At 34.0% G+C, this 22,907-nt stretch overlaps 1 protein-coding gene across 3 annotated transcripts in view; it reads left to right on the top strand.

Moving 5' to 3' along the window:
* Positions 1-22,907, top strand: part of LOC141449938 (cyclic nucleotide-gated cation channel subunit A-like) — a 223,382-nt gene that overhangs the window by 139,029 nt on the left and 61,446 nt on the right. Inside the window, exons 12-14 of one of the 3 annotated variants that reach the window (XM_074119903.1) lie at positions 910-1,754; positions 1,858-2,178; positions 14,140-14,302. The exons of 1 other annotated variant lie outside the window; for it this stretch is intronic. The gene's annotated coding sequence lies outside the window, so the exon portion shown is untranslated. Of the gene's footprint in view, positions 1-909; positions 1,755-1,857; positions 2,179-14,139; positions 14,303-22,907 lie in introns of those variants that run through there. One more of the 3 variants, XM_074119904.1, reaches the window with a different exon arrangement.

Here is a 22,907-nt window from a genome sequence, read left to right as displayed (position 1 = left end):
ATAATTTGTCTTTTACCTCGAATGTCTTCAATCTAAAAAAAACCGTTCAGAGCTCTAAGAAATGCAATAGTTAATGTGCAAAGAAAAAAAAAAAAGAAAAAGTATAACAGTAAAGTAGTGAAGAAAGTAATTAGCTTCCTTATCTATTTTTGTCGACATTCTCCTAACTTAAAGGTAGTTATCTATTATAGCTCCTCTGAAAAAAAAAAAATTATTTTAACAGTTTTAAAGAACTAAAAATGTTTAAAAACCAAAGCTATATATAATTTTGTCAGCAGGGAGGAGTGAAACAGATAAATATTGACGTTAAAAAAATCATGATGTGTGTCTTGGATGTGTGTAATGATGTATTTATCAGCAGATTCGTTGAAGTTTGACTGGTTAACTTTTCTTTAATATAATTTTCTTTCTTTTCCTCTAATTCTGATTTTATTTTCCTCCTCTGCCTGTCACCCAATATTTTATTCCTTTATCTTTATTCCATTGAAAGACTATTGAACGAGTTTTCTTTTCCTCACATCCCTATCGGAAAATAATGTTTTTACCAGGTGCTCGTTTAATGAAATATAGGCGCTGTTTTACAACTGGTATAAGCCGTTCTAGGGCTCATGTTTGTGACGTTCACTGCCTGATTTTATTTATGTTGTACCTTTATTTAATAATCGCCTATTGAAGGGGATCCTTTACTACATTATTGAATCTGTTCCAATTCAAACTCGTAAAAGAAAAAATATTTCTATCCTTGAAAAATGAAAGTAACTAACAACATCAGAAATTCACCAACAATTTTCTTGCAAGCATGTTTAGAATAACAAGTATATTCTGAGTTTGGTATATATATATACAATATATACATTATATATTTATAAAGATTTTTTTTTTTTTTTTTTTTTTTTTTTTAATGGATAGATACAGTGTTTCCCAAAGAAACTATTAAGCCTGTGAAACAGTTTAAATTCTTAGGGTCTATTACGTATGACAAAGTGCCGCGGAGCAGAGTGCAGCTAGGAAAGAAACAAATAAAAGAATCTTCCAGTCTGCTGTATGTTCACTTTGGGATGGAGGACTCTTGGAAAAAAAAGAAAACCAGAGGGAAAGTCTAGAGGGTGATAGATGGATTAGACGTCGTTGCAGAATTTCCGAACGGTAAAGAAAGACGATATTCAGGAGTTTAGACTTAAAAGAATAAGAAGGAAGATCTCTCATAATAGACGTTTCTAAGATAAAAGAAAACTCTAATGTGGTCACCTCCAGTAAAAATGAAGAGTGAGGCCTGGACGACCTGAAGAGTTGGAGTTGGAACAGATGATGAGAGAACACCATTTCGAGGAGTACGGTCAGAAGCAGGAGGTTAGGGTATTACGGCATTCACTTGTGAGTGAGTACTTATCAGAAAAACTGTAGAATATTTTTTCTTAGCGAAGTAACTTCCTTATCTGAAAATAAGCTGAGATTATTCTGTTGAATTTGATTCGAAATTTACAACTCAGAGGTAAGAGTTGAGTAATTGCCCTGTGGTGACCCTTTAGTAATAACTAATTATTGTTTCTTATTTGCAAGAAATCGCGCGGCCAGCAACGTTCAAACGTCGAATGGGTTTGGCTGGAATGAAAGATGAAAGCAAGCGAATAAATTTCTTGTAGGATGATGTTAATAAGTCCTTGATAAGTGAAATTTTTAGGCCATTACTAAGGTTGGAGTAATATGGGGCTTGAGTAAATCGAAGAAGAATTGAATTGCTTAATCAAGAAAAGGTATTGGAATTTCTGTCTGACCTTCACATCATATTAAAATAAAGTAAAATAAACATTTAGTTGTGTCACTTTCTAGTTACAAAAAAAAACACTTTTTGAATAGATTTGCTATATGCTGGAGAGAGAATGAAGAAACTAGTGGACAGTGTACTCCCTTGAGAGGTCCCAGAACGGGTTTTCTCTTCCTAGGATCTCCCACGCCCACTGTCCGGTGATGGATAGTATAACGAGAAAACTCTGTGAAGAGACTGCTCCGCATTGGGGACCAATGAACTCAGATGTTGCCGGATCTTAATAAAAAAGGAACCCTTAGTACTAAGATACTCAAAGGAAAAGGGCGACTAGAAATAAATCAAGATTTTCTGTTTTTAATAGAAGAACGCAAAGTGATCACATTTTTCAGCTCTGCAAGTGTTTATAGTCTGTAAGTTTTTGTTCTGTAAGCACTGTTAACTACTGCTTATTCGCAGGAACAAGTTTCGAAACAATTCTTAGGATCATTTCAATCTTTTAAACTGTTTGTTTTTTGTCTCCTTTTTTTACGATTCAGAATATATGGCATGAAGAATAGGCATGAATGATCCTAATCTCGAGGTTTTTTATGGGTATATATATAATGAGCTAATTTGAGCAACTTTTGAAAAAAAAAAAAAACAAGTTACCATGGTTATGGACTATTTTAAAGTTTCATATCGCCTTATATAAACCTAGCCAAATTTCAATTTGCATTAAATTACTCATCCTAGAGCCTGTAGCTACAATTAGCAATTAACTCTCTTTAAATGTCAAAGGTCTGATAAACATTTCAGAGTATTCTCTCAAATTTTGGTACAGATAGCAGTAGCTGCTATGTGCATGTAATTTATATTGTTGGATAGATATGTATCATTAGAAAATAGGGTTTACACCCACCTGACGACATTTAATTAGTAATGGAAGTTAAGCCCCGACTTGAATGGAATAAGCCTTAACTTACTGTTACATGTATTCTTTTCTCTACCTAAACGTCATTCCAATAGAAAATTAGTTACTATTATAGTAATGTAACTCTTACAATAAAGTATGATGTGGTTTTCCAACTCCACTTTACATCGTGTTACTTCTTCTGTTTAAAGTAACACTGCTTTGAAAAATAGAAATATTTTAATAGAACCTTGAGTGCGAAGTAATAACCGTTGTTTGTAGTTTCTTCAAGACAATAAAGATAACGAGGCAGTGAATCCTACTTACCGTTTTATTGCCTACAACTGTGTAAAACTGTGTTATCAATCATGTATTTATGAGCGTACTTTCGGCAAAACATAAATTATTTTTATGTAAAGTGTTGTTTATCATTTAAATAGTGCAATATAATTTGCTTTCATTACTTCACAATATAGGATACAATGGAGTCTTTAAAAAAAATCATCTAAATTTGAGTTTTTAAGTCATTAAGCACAAAAAATAAAATAATGTTAAAGTAGCGAATGAATATGTTCTTTTAGTGTATTGTTTGTTTGTACTCTAAGTTTGTGGCTGTACTAAAAAGGATATCTAAAATTTAAAAAGCGCAACTATTTAATGTTCGTCTGAAAATCTGCAGGGGATTTAACTGATTGCCAAAAAAAAAAAGTATGCGAGATGCTACGTTCTTTATAAAGCGCTGTGTAACCGAATGCAGCACAATTTTATTTCAATTTAATCAGCTTTACCAAAAAAAATATAAAGTTTTAGAATTGTACAGTTGATATTTTTCATAATCTATCATAACAATAAGATTTTGTATTGTTTTTAAACATTATAAATTATTTGGATCAGTCAAAATATGTATCAAAATACTTATTTTTACACTCCAACCATTATGAGATCATATTGCCATTACTGTCTTCATTAGTGTGATCAAAATAGACCATTTCACCAAGGTTTTCTCTTTTGTGTTGGCGAATCCATCGTACATTAGTGTGCTAGTATACCCAACATAATGAGTCTAGCATTCCTTTCCAGCCCAGCCAGTTTTTGTAAGAGCGTGCCGCGCAGTTTTCTTTAAATAATCCTATTTTTCTTTATTTTCATAACTTTTTAAGCTTATTTAGGGTTTTTTTTTTGTGTGAAATCTAGTCCGTTTAAGGTGTCATAATAAATATTATTTTGTATTCTTCTTCTTTCACGTTCTACCCAGGACAGGTTTGTGCCTGTTATTTAGCCTCCTTGTTATGATACGCCTTAAACCCTTGACTTCCTCCTCATCAAACTCTGTCAACATTATACTCCCCCCTCCACCACCGTCTATTTGGAAAGTTGTGAATTTACTTACTTACTTACGGCGCTACAACTCGCGACGAGTCCTGGCCTCCCTAATGAGCATCCGCCATCCCGCTCTATCTTGTGCGGATGCTTTCCAGTTGGAAATTCCCAAAAATCTTACGTCAGCCGCCACTCCATCTACCCACCTTAGCCTCAGCCTTCCAGCCCTTGTTCGGTGAACAGTCTCTTCTAACACTTTCCTTGGAATCTCAGGTTCCTCCATCCTAGCTAGGTGGCCTGCCCAGCTCAGCCTGCCTGTCTTTAACAACTTTAACAATATCCGCTTCGGCGTACAAGTCGTATAGCTCCCTATTCTTTCGTATTCTCCAGACTAACCCCTCTTTTATTGGGCCAAAAATTCTCCGAAGGATCTTCCTCTCGAAAATGAGCAGATTCTTCTCATCTGTCTTACTTAAGGTCCAAGTCTGGGAAGCATATATAAGTACCGGGCGGTTAAGGGTTTTGTTCAGAGTTCATTTGGATTGCCTAGAAAGGAGCCTACTTTTCATGTACTTCAGCAATCCAAAATAACACCTGTTAGCCGCCGCGATTCTTCTTTTAATTTCCGCAGTTGTATCGTTCAACGAGTTTACCTGAGATCCAAGGTAAGTAAATTCATTCACCTTTTCAATTGTGTTAGGGCCTATAGAGACGTTTCGGCCCTGCAGACCTCCTCCTTCACCAGTGAACCAGTTGTGAATTTACCTTTCTTAACTTTTTACCCGGCTCAATCTTAGGTTATATAACCGATGATTAAGCAAGCAATTAATTGACAAGCGTTCAGAGACGAATTGCGATAGAAATGTGTGTAGGAAGACTGTCAACAACAGTACAATGTTCTGATTAATTTTTTCTGGATTCCTTCTTTTGTTTGGTGCAGAATGATGTTTAATTTCTTAGAGAAGCTTAGCAAGGTACATCTCTTGGTTTAAAGCAACTCATTAACTGTCTTAGCCCATTTGAATAATCTTTAGATGGGCAATGTTTTGTTGTATTAAAAAACGACTAACTACATTTTGGGCAATAAGAGTTTGGATTATCAATTTTGCAGGATATTTAGGCTTAAAAGAAAAAGTTCTTTTGTACTAAATAGTTTTTTCTTTTATTTCAAGAAAAAAGAAGATATTTCTTTATTAAATCTGGATCTTTTATTTTCTTCCTTTTTTTTTCTCTCTGTTTTCTTAAGAAGGAGGATAGTGGTGAGAAGAGCTAGCTGAGTGGTCTGTGAGAGATAGTGGAGGAATCTGGTTGTTGTAGCGAACGAGGATGGACTGATAGAAAAGACAGGGTGAGTGCTTGGCCTCCTATCGATCAGATGAGACCTGTTTTCATCCAGAACGGCGCCGCCAACACACTCTTCCCCTATTCCTCTATATTCCGTTCTGGCGGGGGTTGTAGAGTTACCGCTTCCTGCCGCTCTCTAGGATCCTCCGCTGCCAGTTCTACACATTTTAGAAGAGGACACCGTCCATCTAGTGCCAACCACAGTTACTAAACTAGATTTCCACTCTGCTGGACCAAATCCTACAATCCATACACTTATATATACTCCTATACCCTATCAATTCTAACCTTAAAAAATACAAATATCATTTCTCACATACCCGCATTCATCTCAGACCTCTTCCGCTCTTTCGATCTTGCTCTCTAAATATACTTCTTACAGCAACATAAGTCATTACTGTATAAATACACGTCATTCTATTACTACTTCCTCTTAGTTAATACGGGAAAGTATTGCAAGTGTCAAATCTTTCTCCTGAAATAACATTTTTTGTGTTCTCATGAAAAAGAAAGTTTAATCCCGGAAAGTCAGTGATTGTGCAATGGAGCTAGTCGCAATATATCTTTGTGCTGCTAAGTTAATAATAAGAATTAGACGCGTAATTTTTAATCAAAAGGTCATCAGGCCAGCCAGGCGATTTTTACCGATCAGTGAATTCTATGGCGTCTGCTAAGGCAGGCATGGGTTCCTTTTTATTCGTCTAGGTGCGTGGTCTTACTGGTTGGTTAACGCATTGCTTGGGAATGCTCTTGTGAAGTTGTTACCAAGATCTGAACATTTTGTGAACCGTTCAAAAATAACTTATCAGTGCGGCCATCAGAGAATGGATGCAATAGAAGAAATCCTAGGCGAGAAGTAGATGAAGAAAAACGTCTGTTAGGTTGATTGGAGGGTAGTCTCTTTAAGGACCATTGCAGATTGAGGAACCACAACTGTGCCGATTCTATCAGGAATGAAACGGTACTGCACAAATTGTGTCAGTGAGAAGGGAGTTAATAATGGGCTCTACGGAGAAGAATAATTTACCCTCTGTACTTTGGCCAGAACCTTGTCCTGCTTCTGCTCTACTACCGGGGACAAGCTCTAATTAATGAGTTTTACAATAGACTAGATTCTAATCAGATTTATTCATTAATTTGTGTAAATTAAATTCAAGGAACACCAGTTTGAAGGTTATCGGACAATCGAAAGTATGCTTTTATTTTTCAAATTTTCATTATACTTGGAATTCGAATAATTCAAACGTTTAACGCATCATTTTTATTTGAAATATCTTACTGTAAAAGATGAATTTAAGCTGTTTTTGGAGCGTATATGAAGAATAGAATGTTATAATTTTCATGCACATAACTAGGAAATGATTAAGGGCACTGACAAGTCTCCAGGCCCTAGTACTTCCACCACCCTTCCTTAGTGCCGATTTGCCCTTCAATGAATGTCGATTCGTGTGATTGTTTAATAGTTTAAAACAATTAAATTGCTGTAGGCGCACAAGAAACCAAAAAAAAGCTAAGTGCCTCAAAGACATATGGCACTTAATTGAGAGCTGAAGCCTGACTCCTAATTTGAATTGGATTTGATTACCCCCTTTCGTATTTCTTTTTATATATCGCTATCCCTCTCATTCTTTCTCTCACTCTTTCTTACAGTTATTTTAAACAAATATCTCTTGATTCGTTTCTACTCATTTCACTTACTACTCATTTACTACTTATTCCATTTTATACTTTTTATTTCTTCAACCATATAATATTTTATTTTTTTAAGTTGTTTTATGTTCAGGAAAATTAAATTAATTTTCTTTTGGAACTTGTGGCTTATATGTACTTCTTTTTTTTAATGCAATAAAGGGAATTTATTGCGGCTTTTCCTTTGTTTAATGGTTGTAGTTTTCTTTAAACCATCTTTTGAATGCTAAAGAGATGTAATATGGTGCATTTTGGAAAACGTTGGAGGGATCTTGCAGTGGGAAATTTGCCGGAGTAGTGGGCTAATGGCCGACTGATCTCTTTGAATCCATTTTGCAGTTCGGATTTCCCATGGGCAAAGAGTACCACATTTTCTCCTGACATGTCTTTTAGTAGAGAAAGCAAAATCCAATTGTCTCAGTGTTTCCTTTCAGGTTGTTATTTAGAAATTAAACAAAAGTTTATTAGTACCTCTACGGGCTATAGATTGATTACGTTCCAACAGGTTACTTGCCAAGTACTAATATAACTTAATTCATACCCTTAATTGGGTTAACAGGCAAAATGTCTTAAGTCCAAGATAATGATTTGGCATAGAGTGGTGGGGAGTACTTTGCACACTGTATGAGATCACTGAAACCAGTTCTGGGTATGGTAGAGAAGATTTATCTCAGGGAGAGTCATACTACTGCCTAGGGTTCTGTTCATTGACTTCTTACACAGAATTCATACTTTTTGAGAATTAAGTTGGATCTACTTTGCAGCAGAAAGTGCTGTATGAAGGGTAGAGTTTCAATTTTTTAATGAATGAATTTTAATGAATACCTTATGGTAAAGTAGAAACTAACAAAGAACGTGTATGCCGTCAGAGAAACCTGAAGCCGCTCTGTCTTTGCCTTCACTCTAAACAGCCTGCCATGATTGCAAAGAAGTAGGAGACGGTAACTACCATAGCATAGAAGAGCTTCTAGTGAGGGTAGCAAAGTCAACGTCATGGCTAAAGGCAAGAGAGAGAGAGAGAGAGAGAGAGACGACAACGTTCGTTAAACTGTGGCTGCCCACAAATTTCGTTGGAAACAGAGTCGGCCACCATTAAGCAACCTCTCTTTTTAAGATGGGGTTTATTAAACTGGAGCTCTATTGCAGATGTTGTTCGGTTGAGGATACAGCCACTCATATCCTATTTGATGTGAAGTCTTTGGCTTGTGACTAGAGGTACTAGACATTTAGCGGAATGGAACAATATGGTTCTTTGGCAGCAGGACCGGTACAGAACAGAATTGATCTAACAGTAAGTTAACTATTTGAGTTCTGGTTCCAGTGACAGTACATAGAAGTAATCTGCACCTCTCTATACATAATAATTTTTTCTGACTAGGCCATTTTGTTTGTTGCTATTGTCAAATATATTTTAACGGAATTATCCTAATTATTTATGAGATGTAACATAGTTATAGTATTAGTTCTTGGCTAGTAGGTTGGTAATAGGCAATCTAAATCATTGTACTAATAAACTTGTGTGATCTAATGTACCTGTTGTTCACTTATTAAAGAATAACCTGAAAAGATGCACAGACAGAATTGGATTCTGCTGTATCTAGTTAAAAGCATGACGCGATAAAATATGCTGTTCGCTGTACATGATTTACTCCGAATTGCAAAGTGAATTGGCTTGTTATTCCTAACTGTGTTAATTGGTCGGTTAGCAGATGGCTTCTCTTGCTAAACCTGCTTCTCTTCGAAAATGATCACAAGAGGCTGACTTTTATTCTGGTACAATCTTAATCAGTTTTAAAGAATTAAAATTTGTAGTTTTTTCCAATTATTAAACTTAAGACTTTTAATTAAAGTAAGTGAAGTAGTCGGCTATTTTTTCAGGCGGGGCTTAACGCCTAACTACCAAATAGATGTCGAGGACGAGGGTGGAATCACTTACTTCTCTATTAACATTTTTTTTTTTTTTTTGGTAACAAATAAATAGTAGCTACATGTGGGATTCGAACTGAGGAACTTTCAGTTTTAATTATCTGTTTAATTCTAAATGTTTATTCAATTTGAGGAGAGAAAAAAGTTTATTGTTAAGCAATAGGTAATATATTTTTTCTTTTTGGATTAAAGAAAGACAAAAAAAGAGATGAATGTACTATATTGAACAGATGTGAACGAAAATTAAAATAATGTTGAATCCACAGAATATTTGTTCTAACTTTATGGAATGATCAATTGGTTTGTTCCGAAATCAATAAAATGGATACTTTTAATATAAACTTAGAACATGATTAAATTTATTAAGAAAGAAAGTATTAAGTCGCACAGTTGGGATTTCCGTTAGAGTTTCCTTCAATAGAGGAAAAGTGGAATTCTCTACAGTTCAACAGTAATAGATTCTGACTGTTAGACAGTCTTGGTAATCTCCTTGGTCTGTTAAATTTCATTCTTTTGACAATATCGATGGACTTTGCACTGAGAGGCATCTACCGCTTTTATTTTCTACTACTTCAAAGTTATTATTTCGAGCTCCGCAGTCTTGAATCTTGAGAATCCGTAAAAATATTGTAGTTTTATAAATTGTCCTCTCTCTTGTTCTTGCCGAATGATATAATGACTCTTAACGCAAAAAGAACCCGTAGTGTTGATTTTCAGTTCGTTTATCTTAAAGAATAAGAAATAATAAATAAGATTAAACTTGGTTTGTTTTTGGGTTCTCCCTTTCGAAAAAGGGAGTTTACAAATCAATATTTATTATAAGAGTGGAAGTAATATAATAGAAAACAAACAAAATGAACTCATTATTTTAACTTAAATTTAATAAAAATAAAATTTTAAAAATTCCTAAAATAAATCAGAACTACACTTTCTTAACTTCAAAGGAAACGTTACATAACAAAATTTCTTGTTTAACTTATGTACGTCATTAACATTTACACAGAACTCTTTGAATTCATAAAAAACAACAAAATAACGCTGTAATTAATCAAAATACTTGAGACGCTCGTCGTGTATAGAGTTTACAACTAAGAAATCATTAACTGTAAACATCATAATGGATGATAAAATGTTAGCTTTAAAGCTATTTAAAGGTAACGTGGTAAAGTGATACACATTCTTGCAACACATGAACATTAAAATGAAATATCTGAAGATGAACTGTTTTGGAGGAATGATTGATAAGAAGGAAGATGTGTTAGAATTCAATAAGCTGGATACTTGATGTGCGAACGGGAAGTTATTGGTGCCAAAGTATTATTTAAATAAGAAGGCTGTAAGAAAAGTAGCATCTTCAGTGTAACATGAGTTTGGCAATAACATGTTAAAAACAGAAAGAGCGACTTCATGGCGGCGATATTTGATATTCACAGGCGAGAAGAAAGAATTCTTTTTCAATGTTGTTATTATTATTCAATAAGGCAATAATGTGCTCTGGCAAAAAGCATTGTTTCTGCCAGTCGTTAATCACGTGCACTTTTACATTTTTCTCTTTCTCTTATATGTTGATGTAAGTCTTGATTGATAAGTCGGGTAATTGATTCACGAGGAACAGTACTTGCATATTTAAACGAGTACATTTGTAAGAATATTATCCTTTCATTTATGGTGCGAATCTCAGTAATTTTATGCTTGTGTTAAACAAATATTTTCAGGTTCATGGGGTGAAGGATTCGTTGCGAAATCGCCTGGTGTTGGAAACCGATCTATAATATTCTGGAGTGGATTTCTGGCTCCATTCCTGGCTAGCTGATCAGAAACTTCATATATCACTGCCAGTATGATCTGACACTCACTGAAGGACTACCTAATTATGAAAGTCGACTCAAGACCCACTAAATTTCTGAACAAGAAATGAGAATATTTTAGAAGTTGCTGTTTATCTAAGATTTCGCCAATCTGCGCGGACATTTAGAGTATTGCTTGACGTGGTTTTGGTTAAAACATGCATTTCTAGGTACTTGCACTGTTAGCCTTTGTAGGATTTCCGAGAAAGAGAATGCGGAATTGACGTAATTTGTTGATGTGAACGGCTTAAATGTTTGAATGCTTAAACATTTTTACCAGCTTAAGTCTTTATTAACAGGGCAGAACAAGGGAAATGTCTGTTTGGGGTTGCCTATTATTATTGCCTTGGCCTATTAAGCTACTTAGCTAAACCAAAAAGGGACTGATTGTTAAAAATTTAAATAATATGAAAACTAGACATAAATCACTTTATAGCAAGTAAGATTGATTCAATGGATTTTTTTTTTAATGCTTTTAGTTGTGGCTGAGATGATGTGTGTAGAGTGTTGAAAAACCGTGGCATTAAAAAATTGAAAATAAGTTTAAAAGATAAAAAAAAAAAAAAGAAGAGTTTCTTTCCTCTGTCTTCATATTTTCTTTTTCTTTTCATTATGGTAAAGAAATTTTGTGACGTCTTGACTTTGTTTTAAGAGTTTTTAGAGGAACTCGAGAATAATAGACATCTCAGTTCATTGAAAAAACACATTAAAGTGGGAAACTAAAAAAACTAACTCAAGTGTGGGAGCAAGTGACAGGCGTTAATGTGTCATCAATCTTGAAGAAGAATAATTGAACTCTGTTCGCAAAAAATAAAAATTTGTTCAAGAAGTTTTTCATTAAAGAAGTGAACAAAAAAAATTCTGTGCCTGGCTGTTGCAAGAAGAAATTTTCGTCACTGATAAATTGGCTGTAAAGTCAGTAAGGTTAGTTGGGAATAAGAGGTTGGTGGTAGCGAGGTATGGGATAAAGTGATGTGCTGCTATCTAGGGATCGGGTGAAGAAGGAATTAATGAGTGTGCAGAATAGGAAGAAGGATGAATGAAGGGAGAGTCCTGAAGTAACTATTGACATGGCCGCCCGGCCCAGTAATTACTGCCGTAGATATTGCCACCAACACGGGAACTCTGCTCTAACCATCCAGCTACACATATCACAGCCTGTTGTGAATTATATATATAAATATAATATATATTCACAACATATATATATATAATATATATTCACAACATATATATATAATATATGTAGTTTAACGTAGGTAGAATACATTGGCACAGTTCTTCCGCGTATTTTAGATTCTGTAAATTGTTTCAAAAGATTGTTAATTTGATCATTGCTTGGAAAATGTGCTAAGTTCCTCATTATATTATTTGACTACATCAGAACAAAGCCGTACATCGATCTTAAGTTTAGCAGATAAAACGTACTATTTACTTGTTATTATTTCTCGAACAAGCCAAATCTATTATTCGTAATGTATTTATTTATTTAAAAGGGGCGAGTCCTGTTACCCAGACACTGCATCCAGTAAAGCTTATTATGAAAGATCTAGTGGATAATGCAATCCCCTCTTCACTAGGTCGCCTCTCTAGTCATTTTTTAAACATTGTCTTCTCTGGTCTCAACGCCACAAACGTTTCATGCCGCCTCCTCAAAAGAGTGAGGCCACTGACAGTTTATGCAAAAGGGCTGCTAGCTAGGTTAATCACCTCACCCTGTGAAGAATAAAGGCTTATTGTGACGACTTCTTTTAGGATAAATCTTGCCTATTTTTTTACTTAGTCTAGGATTCCTCACAAGTCGTTTTTGTGTATTGCTTTCTTTAGTCTTCAAGAGTTAGAGTTCTCGTAACTCTAACTAGTATTATTCAGCGCAATCTGACTGGATTTAGGAGATGTTTCCTCTCCTCCTCTCATAATCTCCGCACAGATTGGACTCTTTACATCAGATCACTCTATAGAGATTTTTTTTCTGACCTATAGTGCTTATATATAAAAAGACATTAAGCCATATTTAGTCGGACTGGCACTTGCCCTAGCCCGAATCTAACTCGCGAATAATTACCACCCGGTCTGTGGGCTTACCATCAGCCTTGACTAGCTGGGGCTAAAGGGTTGAACTTGTATTAATATTCTGGCCCTAACTAACTGTCTCTCCAGCACCAAGGACCACAGGTTGGAAGGTCTTCTTATTAGAATTATGTTGCCTTGTCTATTGCAAGAAGCCAGACGGCCTCTAAAAGTGTCCTCTTTAACTACCAGCCCTAATTTAGGAAGCAAGCAAGCAGCCCAGACCTAACTCTAAATACTAGGCCCGCCTACTTTTTCAAATCACTTCCAAAGACGTAGAAATGATGGGTGGAACTTCGGTATGAAGGAAGCAGCTACTTCCCGTCATATTTCCCTTATAGATACCCGCATTTCTACCCTTCAACAGAACAAATTACTAGGCATTACCACGTCCAAAAAAAAAAAGAAAAAAAAAATGTTCTTCCTTTAGGCGGTCGACCAATGCGTTCTGGTGGTGAGTGTAATGGTTGACCCCAATGGAATATCAAGTATGAACTCCTGAACATTTTCTTTATCTCGGTGAAAGCTTTTACTTCCGGTATACCCCCAATTTCTTCTTAGTACTCACCCTTAAGTTCAGTATCAAGGGCTTATTGTAAGCAATTAAATGAAAGACCCAGTTTTTGACGGTCTCAGTATTAGCACAAATAGGCACAGAAACAGAGTATGAATTGTTTGTTTTCAGACACGCAACAAGGTGAAAACAAAAGCAGACATGTATTACTTTGGTTATTAAATATGCAACTAAGTTTGAAAATCACATCATACAGTTTTTATTTAGCATGGTTACCATGTGTTACAGGACTTCTGTGCAAGTGGCTCCCAAGCTATCATTGTTGTTAAGTAACACATTTATGTAAATTACTGAATATACATAGATCTAATTCTTGTGTATCTTCACTTTGTACCTATGATATTATAAATTCTGTTCTTTATTTGAAGATAAATTAATATGTTGATAAATAACTATATTAATGTACAACATATTTATTTCGTGATTTAATTCTGTTTTAAAGCTCTGACAACTTTGTCATAACTTTTCAAAATTTGAAATAACTTTATGTTATTTAGAACAACTACAAAGCACATTGCATTAAATCAAAAGCTAAAACTTTTAGAGAGTCTTGATTAACTTATTTATGGCTTGTTGATGTCTGCAAATTTCTCATAGTTATTGGACGGGGAAGTTAAATTGAAGATAAAACTTGTTTAAACAGACCACTTGGAAATGCGAATGTTTTCAGTCGATCTTGTTTGAATCTGTTGATGTTAATTTTTTTTTTCAGAAAAATTGATTTCCTCAAGGATTAAGAATCCATAAAATGCGCTCCTTCAGCACATTTCCGTTAACTATACAATACCAAAGAACATTAAAAGCATTACTGTAATTTAAAGATTGAGGATAATTTAATAATTGGTAGTGCAACATTACTGAACAGATTTCGTGAGGTATTTATTATTTGAGGTATTGTTTTCAATAAAGACAACATGATTTAAAAAAAAAACTGTTTTTATAAATCTATGACTAAATCTAAATCTATAATGACTGAAACTGGCAATAATTTTTCATCCTATTGAAACTATGATTCAGTCACCAAAAATAATGAACAGTAAATCTTCTAAGACGTTGAGAATCTATATAAATTGTTTCAAATTTGGTACTAGGCTGAACTGTAGGACAATACAAATTGACTCTTCTTTATATTTTTGAAGAATACACCTATACTCTACGACGTCCAGTCATCAGTCCAGTCATTGGACCAGAACCTACCCTAAGGTCATCGTGCTAGTGCCATGCCCCTTGTGATATGGTTTTGGAATGAACACGACAACTCTGAACGACATAATTGGGTAAGAGTTAAGAGGGTTCAGAAAACTGCTAACTAACCAAGCGCCTGTGCAGACTGGAGTAGGAATGAACGATCTTCTTACATACGTATTTGCATGCGTTGCTGTTGCCAGTTGTAATGGGAGATCCTCCTTACTCTGAGACCGCAGGGCATCTCAAAAATCGGTTATAATTCCTTGAGAACAGATTATAATCAATTCAAGTCTTGAAGAATCCCATTTATTGTGCTTATGAATTTCTACCTCTCTTGCAATCTCTTTCATTACTAAAAAGTGCTCGTGCAATGTATCAGTATTCTTTTTTAAAACAAAAAAAAGGTCATGTAGCTCCTTGACCGATGTCACATAATGAATGAGTGGTGAATTTAAGGTTTTCCAGTGGGTCGGCTAATTCAAGTAGTAAAAAGTAAAGTAAAGTAATCACCGATTTTTTCAGGCGTGGCTTAACGTCCAACTACCAATTAGGTGTCGTGGACGGAGGCGACTAGCAAACGTACTTTACTGTAAATTTCTTTTATTAACCATTAAATAAAATCCAAGGCCTAAGACCGAGAATCGAACCCATTACCACAATATATATTAGCTTTGCAGGTGTCGCCTCTAACCGCTCGGCTATGGTGGCGCCTAATTCAAGTAGTTATTCACATCTGCGAGAATAGAGAAGACCTATTTATCGTGGGAGTGTTGGATCAGTCATAGTGTAGATTGTGTTTCTAGAACCTTGGGTTAGTTGCAAGGGCACCATGTCGCTCAAGAAGTGGCCAGTTCATGAAGATGTAGAAAGTTTTCTATCATCTGGGTTTACCTTTCTATTGAGCGTTTAATACTACTACAGGAAAACCCGCATTACGGTTTCAAACAGATTAAAAGAATAAAAAAAACTTATCTTCTCAAAGGACTTGTAAGATGTTTTTCTAATGCTTAAGCTAATGGCTTCCTATATTCAGAACATCATTAAAATTTTGAAAACGTTAAAAAAATGAAACCGAGTCGTTGACACAGAAATTCTACTTCTTTTATGTTGAAATTTGCTGTTAATAATTGAGAAAGTTTTGAATAATTAAACTTAATCAGGTCGTGAAAATTGTTTTAAAACTTTATTAAAGTTTGCAACGAAGTCCTAAGTTTTATATAAATATTTTGCTCATTGACCTTTCATTGTTGCCTAGCGAATATTCCCCAGCATATTTTAAGCTTTTAATTCGTATTTATCAAGGATGAAAAGACGTTATTCTAGTATGAAGTTTTATTTATTAGAATAGTCGTTTATTTAATAGAGCTGTATTACAGAATGGAGTGTGTCATTAATTATTGTTAAGTTTATTTTTGTTGTTCTTTGAGTGGCAATGATATGTCACACAAACATTTAATTCGGCTTAAACTTGTATACAGTTTTATAAGAAAGGAAAATTAAAATATGTTTTTGCGTAGAGAGAGTTGTAGGTTATACTGGTTGTTCATTCCTTATTTGATCTCAATTAATAAAAGAAGATTAAAATTTAAGATAATGATTTAATACCTGAAGAAAGTTTTGCCTATTTGAAGGTGGTATTTGGGTAGAAACATTCCATGTTGACGCAACCTCTTTTTCTCTGACAGTCTATGCATTACGGCTTGCAGATGCACTTAAACTGAAGTATTTCTTATTTCTAATTTTCTCACGCCCACCATTCTGCTCTCCACTGTTCAGCAGCTTTTAGAAACAGTTATTATATTATCAAGATTTCTCAACGGAAGTTTGAGCTTGTATAAAATTAATTTCATTAAGTTCTAAATAAAATAATTTGTAGTTTTTTTGAAGGACGTTTTAACATATCTTTTATATGTAAGATACATAATGTAACAAAAACTTGGTATTCAAATGTATTTTACTTGGGAAATACCTAGTTAAAGCTAAGTGTTGGACGTGTAATTTATGTAGTTTTTAGTCGGAATCGGTAAAATATTACAACCTTGTTGGTTGAAAGTTTCTATGTGTCGGTGACATACAAATTTTACTGTATATATGGTTTTGAATAATTATAACTATCCTTTGAAGGATTTCTAAAAGGATCACTACATTTCTCTATTCCTGTATATACACGAAGTATTTTGTCCAGGACAAGACCATTAACCTTGCGATATTTGGCCACCTATGATTTCTTCGCCTGCTTTCATTTACATTTTTAAAACAGGCATTCAGTACGGCCGTCATAGAAGGATGTAGTACAACAGTATAAATGTTGAAAAATTATATTCAGATAGGAAGAAAATAGAATTTATTTTCTGGTTATGTTTTAGCGGAAAGAAGATGAAAAAAAAGCTGAAAGCAAAAAATGTATCTTCTTAAAATAAAGATAATTAAAGTTTTTGGTGCTTAAAATAAAATAAAAAAATCCGAAGGTATTTGTAACTTTGAATCAGTACATTGTTAGAAAATATATTAATTTAAATTCAACATTAATGGTCAAATATTTTCAATAAATTGTTCTACTACTGAACAATGCATTCACATACAATCTTTTTCACTTCCAACTTATTAATTAGTGTAACCAATAATTAATTTCCCTGATGTTAAAGTTAGCCTTTCCCACACCTGTGACTGTCGCCAATAATGTGCAATACAAAATTAATTACCTTTGAAATTACAAAAATAAATGGGCCCTCGTAAAAGTGTCCAAATTTTTCATTTTATTTCTTTTCATAAACCAAATCAATCTATTCGTTTTCAACAATTACTCGCTGTCCTTAAATTAACCGATCTTTTGTACATGCTAATTACAGGGATTGGGATGTTATTCGTATTAGGAAGTAGTGGGGATCAAAATGACAGAAGAAAAAGGACTATACAGGGAACTAGTTACTCATTCTAGGTAGGCAAATCGGCAACTCTGTCAAGACAACCTTACAAAAGATAGATTCAAAATTGTGATGCAAATACTTAGAAGACTGTATAACATAAGTAAAGCCTAGTCACCGAACTTGGTAGAAGTGGATAAATCAATTGATGGGCAGAGGATGAATTAAAAATAAACGCGAACTAAGCATTCAAGAATAAAAATAATTTAGATTTAGATTACAGACTGTGTGAGGTTAAATTAAAACGGCTAAATCTGGGGAAAACATTCAAAAACTAGTCGCCACTAAAAATGAGTGTTCTGAACAATATATTTTATGATTAATAAAAAACTGCCTTAATTATCTATCGACCAACTTTCTTTGCTTGTTATATTTATAAAATTGAACAAAGTTCTTTATTGATACAATTTATAAGTGTGTACTTGGAAGCTCATTCATTCTTAGTGTCCACGTTGGCCAAGCCAAAATGTTTTCTCCCGCTATGTTCTCCCTTTTTGTAAGGTCTTACAGCTTTTGAGTTTTTTTTTTCCATTCAGAATCATATTTGATCTGGTCTATATTTTTGATAAAAGATTTTTCTTTCAAAGTCTAGTAGATTACTTTCTTCATCTTTAGGGGAAAATACCTCTCATTTTTCGCAACCATTTAAAAGGACAGAGTTGATTTTAATTTCAAATCATTTTTCAATCAATTTCAAATTTTTGATAAGATATCGTTGCACGCCAAAATTATTTTTAATTCGTTTCCATAATCCGGCTTGTTCTTTCAATTCTCTCTCTCTTGATGTACTTATGTCGAACCTTTTTCACAGTAAGTCTAATGCAAAGGGTGCAGATGAAATTCCTATAGACTTTATAAAAAAATCAATGCCGTCCATTATATCTCCTTTACTAGAAATTTATAATTTTTCTCTAACATATTCAAAATACCCATCAATATGGAAACAATCTCTCATTCGTCCTCTTCCAAAAATTAAGCTTCCTTCCTCTCTAAATGAACTACGTCCTATATCTTTACTTCCAGCAGTTTCCAAGCCCTTGGAAAGAATTGTATGTAACCAGATGAAAGAATATTTAAAAACTAATAATTTATTAGATCCATTCCAGTCTGGCTACCAGAAAGGACATAGTACACAGAGTCTGCTATTGAAGATAACAGATGACATTCGTTTGGCTATAGACAAAAGAATGGTTACTATTCTCGTGCTTTTTGACTTTTCAAAGGCCTTTGAATCAGTCAATCATTCCTTATTGCTTCACAAATTAAAACTTTTAAATTTTTCGTATTCTGCTTTGTCGTGGTTTGAGTCATATCTCTGTAGCCGAAACCAGTTAGTGATTGGTGGTAATGGAGAAAGATCTTCGTGGGAGTCAGTCAATTCCGGAGTGCCTCAGGGTTCTGTTTTGGGTCCTCTTCTGTTCTGTTTATATGTTAATGATCTATGGAATGTAATGAAAAATTGTAAACATGCGCTTTATGCAGATGATTTGCAAATATATTTACACTGTCTACCGTCAGAATTAGAAGATGGAATAGAAAAAGTCAAGGCGGATGTAGAAGCTATCTATAACTGGACAAAGTGTAATTTTATTTCATTTAATATTTCTAAATCTAAAGCAATGATAATTGGCAGTAACAGATATATAAGTTCTATTAAGCTGGATATAGTACCGAAAATTATTGTAAATGATAGCATTGCAATACCTTATGTGGAGTCTGCTAGATGTTTGGGAGTGACTATTTCGAATACACTGTCCTGGAATAATCATGTCAGTGATATTTCAAATAGTATTTACAAGTCACTGTACCAGCTAAGACTCCACAAAGACTTGCTACCTGTACCGCTCCGTAGACAGCTGGTCAGTACACTGATATTCCCTTATTTGGATTATTGCTGCCTAGTGTACGCTGATTTGACTGCGGAACTCAACTTAAAGCTAAAACGATCACTAAACTCATGTGTCCGTTTTATATTAAATGTGCGAAAAGACGAACATATAACAGCACATTACCATGAGTTGGGGTGGCTTAATGTTGAGTTCCGCAGGAAATATTTTAAGGGCAATTTTCTATACCAGTTGTTTAGGACGCAGACTCCACGATATCTGTTTGACATGTTTACTGCTAAGGGTGTACTGGACTTACGGACTACAAGGACTGTCCACACCAGACTGTACATACCAACTTACAGGACTGCTACCTATCAGAATTCTTTTTTCGTTACTGCCTGTAGACTGTGGAACGACCTACCAACGGACCTTACGAACAGGAAAACAATTTTTAATTTCAGATTTTTATTTTATGACTACTTATTACAGGAATTTAGGAGGAAATAGTTTATTTATTTATTTTTATTATTTATTCTAGTTGTGAAAGTTATAATTTTTTCTTATTAGTTTATATTTATTGTAAATAATTTTTTGTGAACAGTTGTTTGGATTTTATTTTATATTTATTATTTTAACCGAGAGTTTTTTTCTGTTTATCATATAAATTTTATTTATTTTTGTTGCCCTTAAGGGACATGAGTCCCAGGGCATAATAAACGTATCTTTCTTTCTTTCTTTCTTTCTCTTTTTACTTCTATTCTTATTACCGTCTCCATTTATTATTTTCTTATTTAAGATTTGTAACTAGACCAGCAGATTATTACTCTGTACACGGTTAAGAAAAGAAATGAACACTAATCAACTAAATTAACAGCACACTGGAGTCATTATAATCCCAGATAAGTTGTTATATAATATTTAATCACAATGTTATCAACTATTAATGGCATTAACACATGTCCAGATCCGTCCACCATTAAGTCTGCTAGTCATATGTTAAGTGTAGTAAGTGCATTATTCGAACTTTAGGGATTTCATTTACGAGTATTTGAGGTTGTTGATTTAATATGTTCAGTAATTGCTGAAAGTTTCTTTGGTTTATTTGAAACTGTTGATTGATCACAGATCATCCTGTAACTGTTATATATTGTATATATGTTAGTAACAATATATAATTTTGTTCTGTAGAATTCTATTAGTTCTAGTAGTAACTCTAACTCACTCTGAACAAGTATATGAGTACAACATATGTGGTCTGATAAGCGGTAAGCGATAAGCTTAATTTGGGTTTATGATTTAAAAGTGTTGGAAGAGATGGACATAGTTGAGTTGTTGGTTGATGTGGTGTTCTTGAAGTAAAATGTAGTCCTAGACTATTTTGCGGATTCACCAGTTGCTATGCACAGTGTTTCTATGGTGGGTATTTGGATAATTATTTTCTAATTTTGCAATCCGAATTTCACAGCAGAAACATAATTTATTAAAATAGATTAGTAATATTTAGGTTGATTTATTTTAATAAATAGGTAGTGTTTGAAAACATTTCACTATTAAATCATTAAGTGGTTAAATGGATGAAAATAAAAAATATATAAAATTAATTTCTAGAGCTCTCGAAAAATCCATGCCCATCTAAACTGACCATTGCTATCGATTAAGGCTGAGTATATTTATTCAAAAAAAGGTATTGTCTTTAAAATTGGATTTTTATAATGATTCGATAAAAAAAAAGTAGAAAAAGAGGAATTCATAAATATTTTATGCAAATTTATTTCTGCAAGGATATTTTAGCAGTTCATTCTGTTCGTTTGAATAAAAAATTGTTCTTTCTTTTGTTAGGATTTTTGCTTAACTCTTTTTATCTCTCAGTTAGAAAGACATGACTGATCACTAAGTTAGCTGTAACACGACTACAAGAGGGCTAATTTTACAACTATACATAAAATGAAACTTGCTGATATTATACTGTAACTTTAATCATCTAAGACTTGTTTATTATCTGTTGAAGAAGTTAATTTTCTAATTCTGTTTTAAATGTTTCTATTATTACTAGGAAATGGTTATTAGCGGTGAAATTCAGATTTTATTTGGCATTGCTGCTAGACATTTGAATCACATGAATTAAGCACAATTTCAGTTAAAATTTCAAATGACCTTTTGCAAAAAAAAATCTCTTCTTTGCTAATTGTGTCATGAGTTCAGATGTCAGAAAAATAAAATAGAAGAATAATTTAAAGGATATTAAGCGTATTGTCCTTCAGAATTTAGGTGAACTACCAAGTTTAATTCCCAGTCTCTATGTGTACAACTTTCTTCATAGGTAAGTAGCCATTATTGAATATATCTGCCTCTATGTCGTGAAAACCTTAACGGTCATTCTGAATAATAATAATAAAATTAGGAGAGCAGAAATGGAATTTGGTGCATTTGAAATCATGTCGAATAAATTAGAATTGAATTAACTAGAAGTAGGTAATGGATGAAATAGACAAACTGTAAAAAGCATGGTACGGTATATGAAAATGATGATTCAAGGAGATATTAGATTATACCAAAAACGTTTGATTGAGAGATTCCCCACGAGCACTCTGAAGGAAGTAGTAAAGGGATGGTTTTGAAGAGGAAATGACACTGTGAAGACCGAGAGACGCTGGCAGTTTCTTAGGAATTATAATGAAACTTGTCTCATTTCGTTTAAACACGATATCAAAAAGAAACGTGAAAATACCATATCAATTTGTGTTCAGCAGTGACTGAACCGTGTGAACACTGTTAGAAGACCAAAGATCAAATTGGATACGGACGTCAATGATTTCTGATGTTGACTCCAGCAAATAAAAGTTTTAACTAATCCTCATCTTATTACTGCTGAAGTTTCATTATTATTGTCCCAGTGTTGTTGCTGGAAGACTATATAGAACTTGAGACATCTGTGTTTTGATTTTTTGGAAGTTGAGTATTGCCCCTTGTAGTCATACCTATCTTGGTAGGGAATACCTGTACTGTTCAAGCAGGTTAGCGTGGGCAGGGTGTTCTTTTAGTCGCACAAATTTAGGTATCCAGAGGTATCTCTAGATCGTTGATGATTTTTTTCTTTACAACTTTTCGAGAAAAGTAACAGCGTGAAATCAAGTCTTTTGGGTAATTTACTCTAGTCTAGAGGGTTGGAACTATCCTGGGATAACAAGCTTCTCTTGTACAAGACTGCCAAGGGACCAATTGGCCAGACTGTTTACTATCCAGCAAGAACTCGCGTCCATGTTTATAGTCTCTGAGGGCAGAAACAGTTCTCAGTGTCTTTGTTTCTTAAGCTACACTGCTAGCCCCCTGTTCATGTGTGTAGGGATCACTACTGATACCAAGTACGCAGCCAAGGGAAAGTGAAGAATGCCCATCTACACAATTTTTTAAAACAATTATAATTATCAGTTATGAACTTGTAAGAATTGACTGGTTACAGATAAAAATTATTTCTATTTTGATAATGTTCAAAGTAAAATTCCAAATTATTATTTTTACGAAGAATTTTTAACTACTTC

This window comes from Rhodnius prolixus, unplaced genomic scaffold, assembly GCF_049639745.1.
Source record: "Rhodnius prolixus isolate KJV_2025 unplaced genomic scaffold, Rpr scaffold_2, whole genome shotgun sequence".
Lineage (NCBI taxonomy): Eukaryota > Metazoa > Arthropoda > Insecta > Hemiptera > Reduviidae > Rhodnius > Rhodnius prolixus.
The sequence above is the reverse complement of the archived record's forward strand: the minus strand, read 5'-3'. Positions and strand labels throughout refer to the sequence as shown.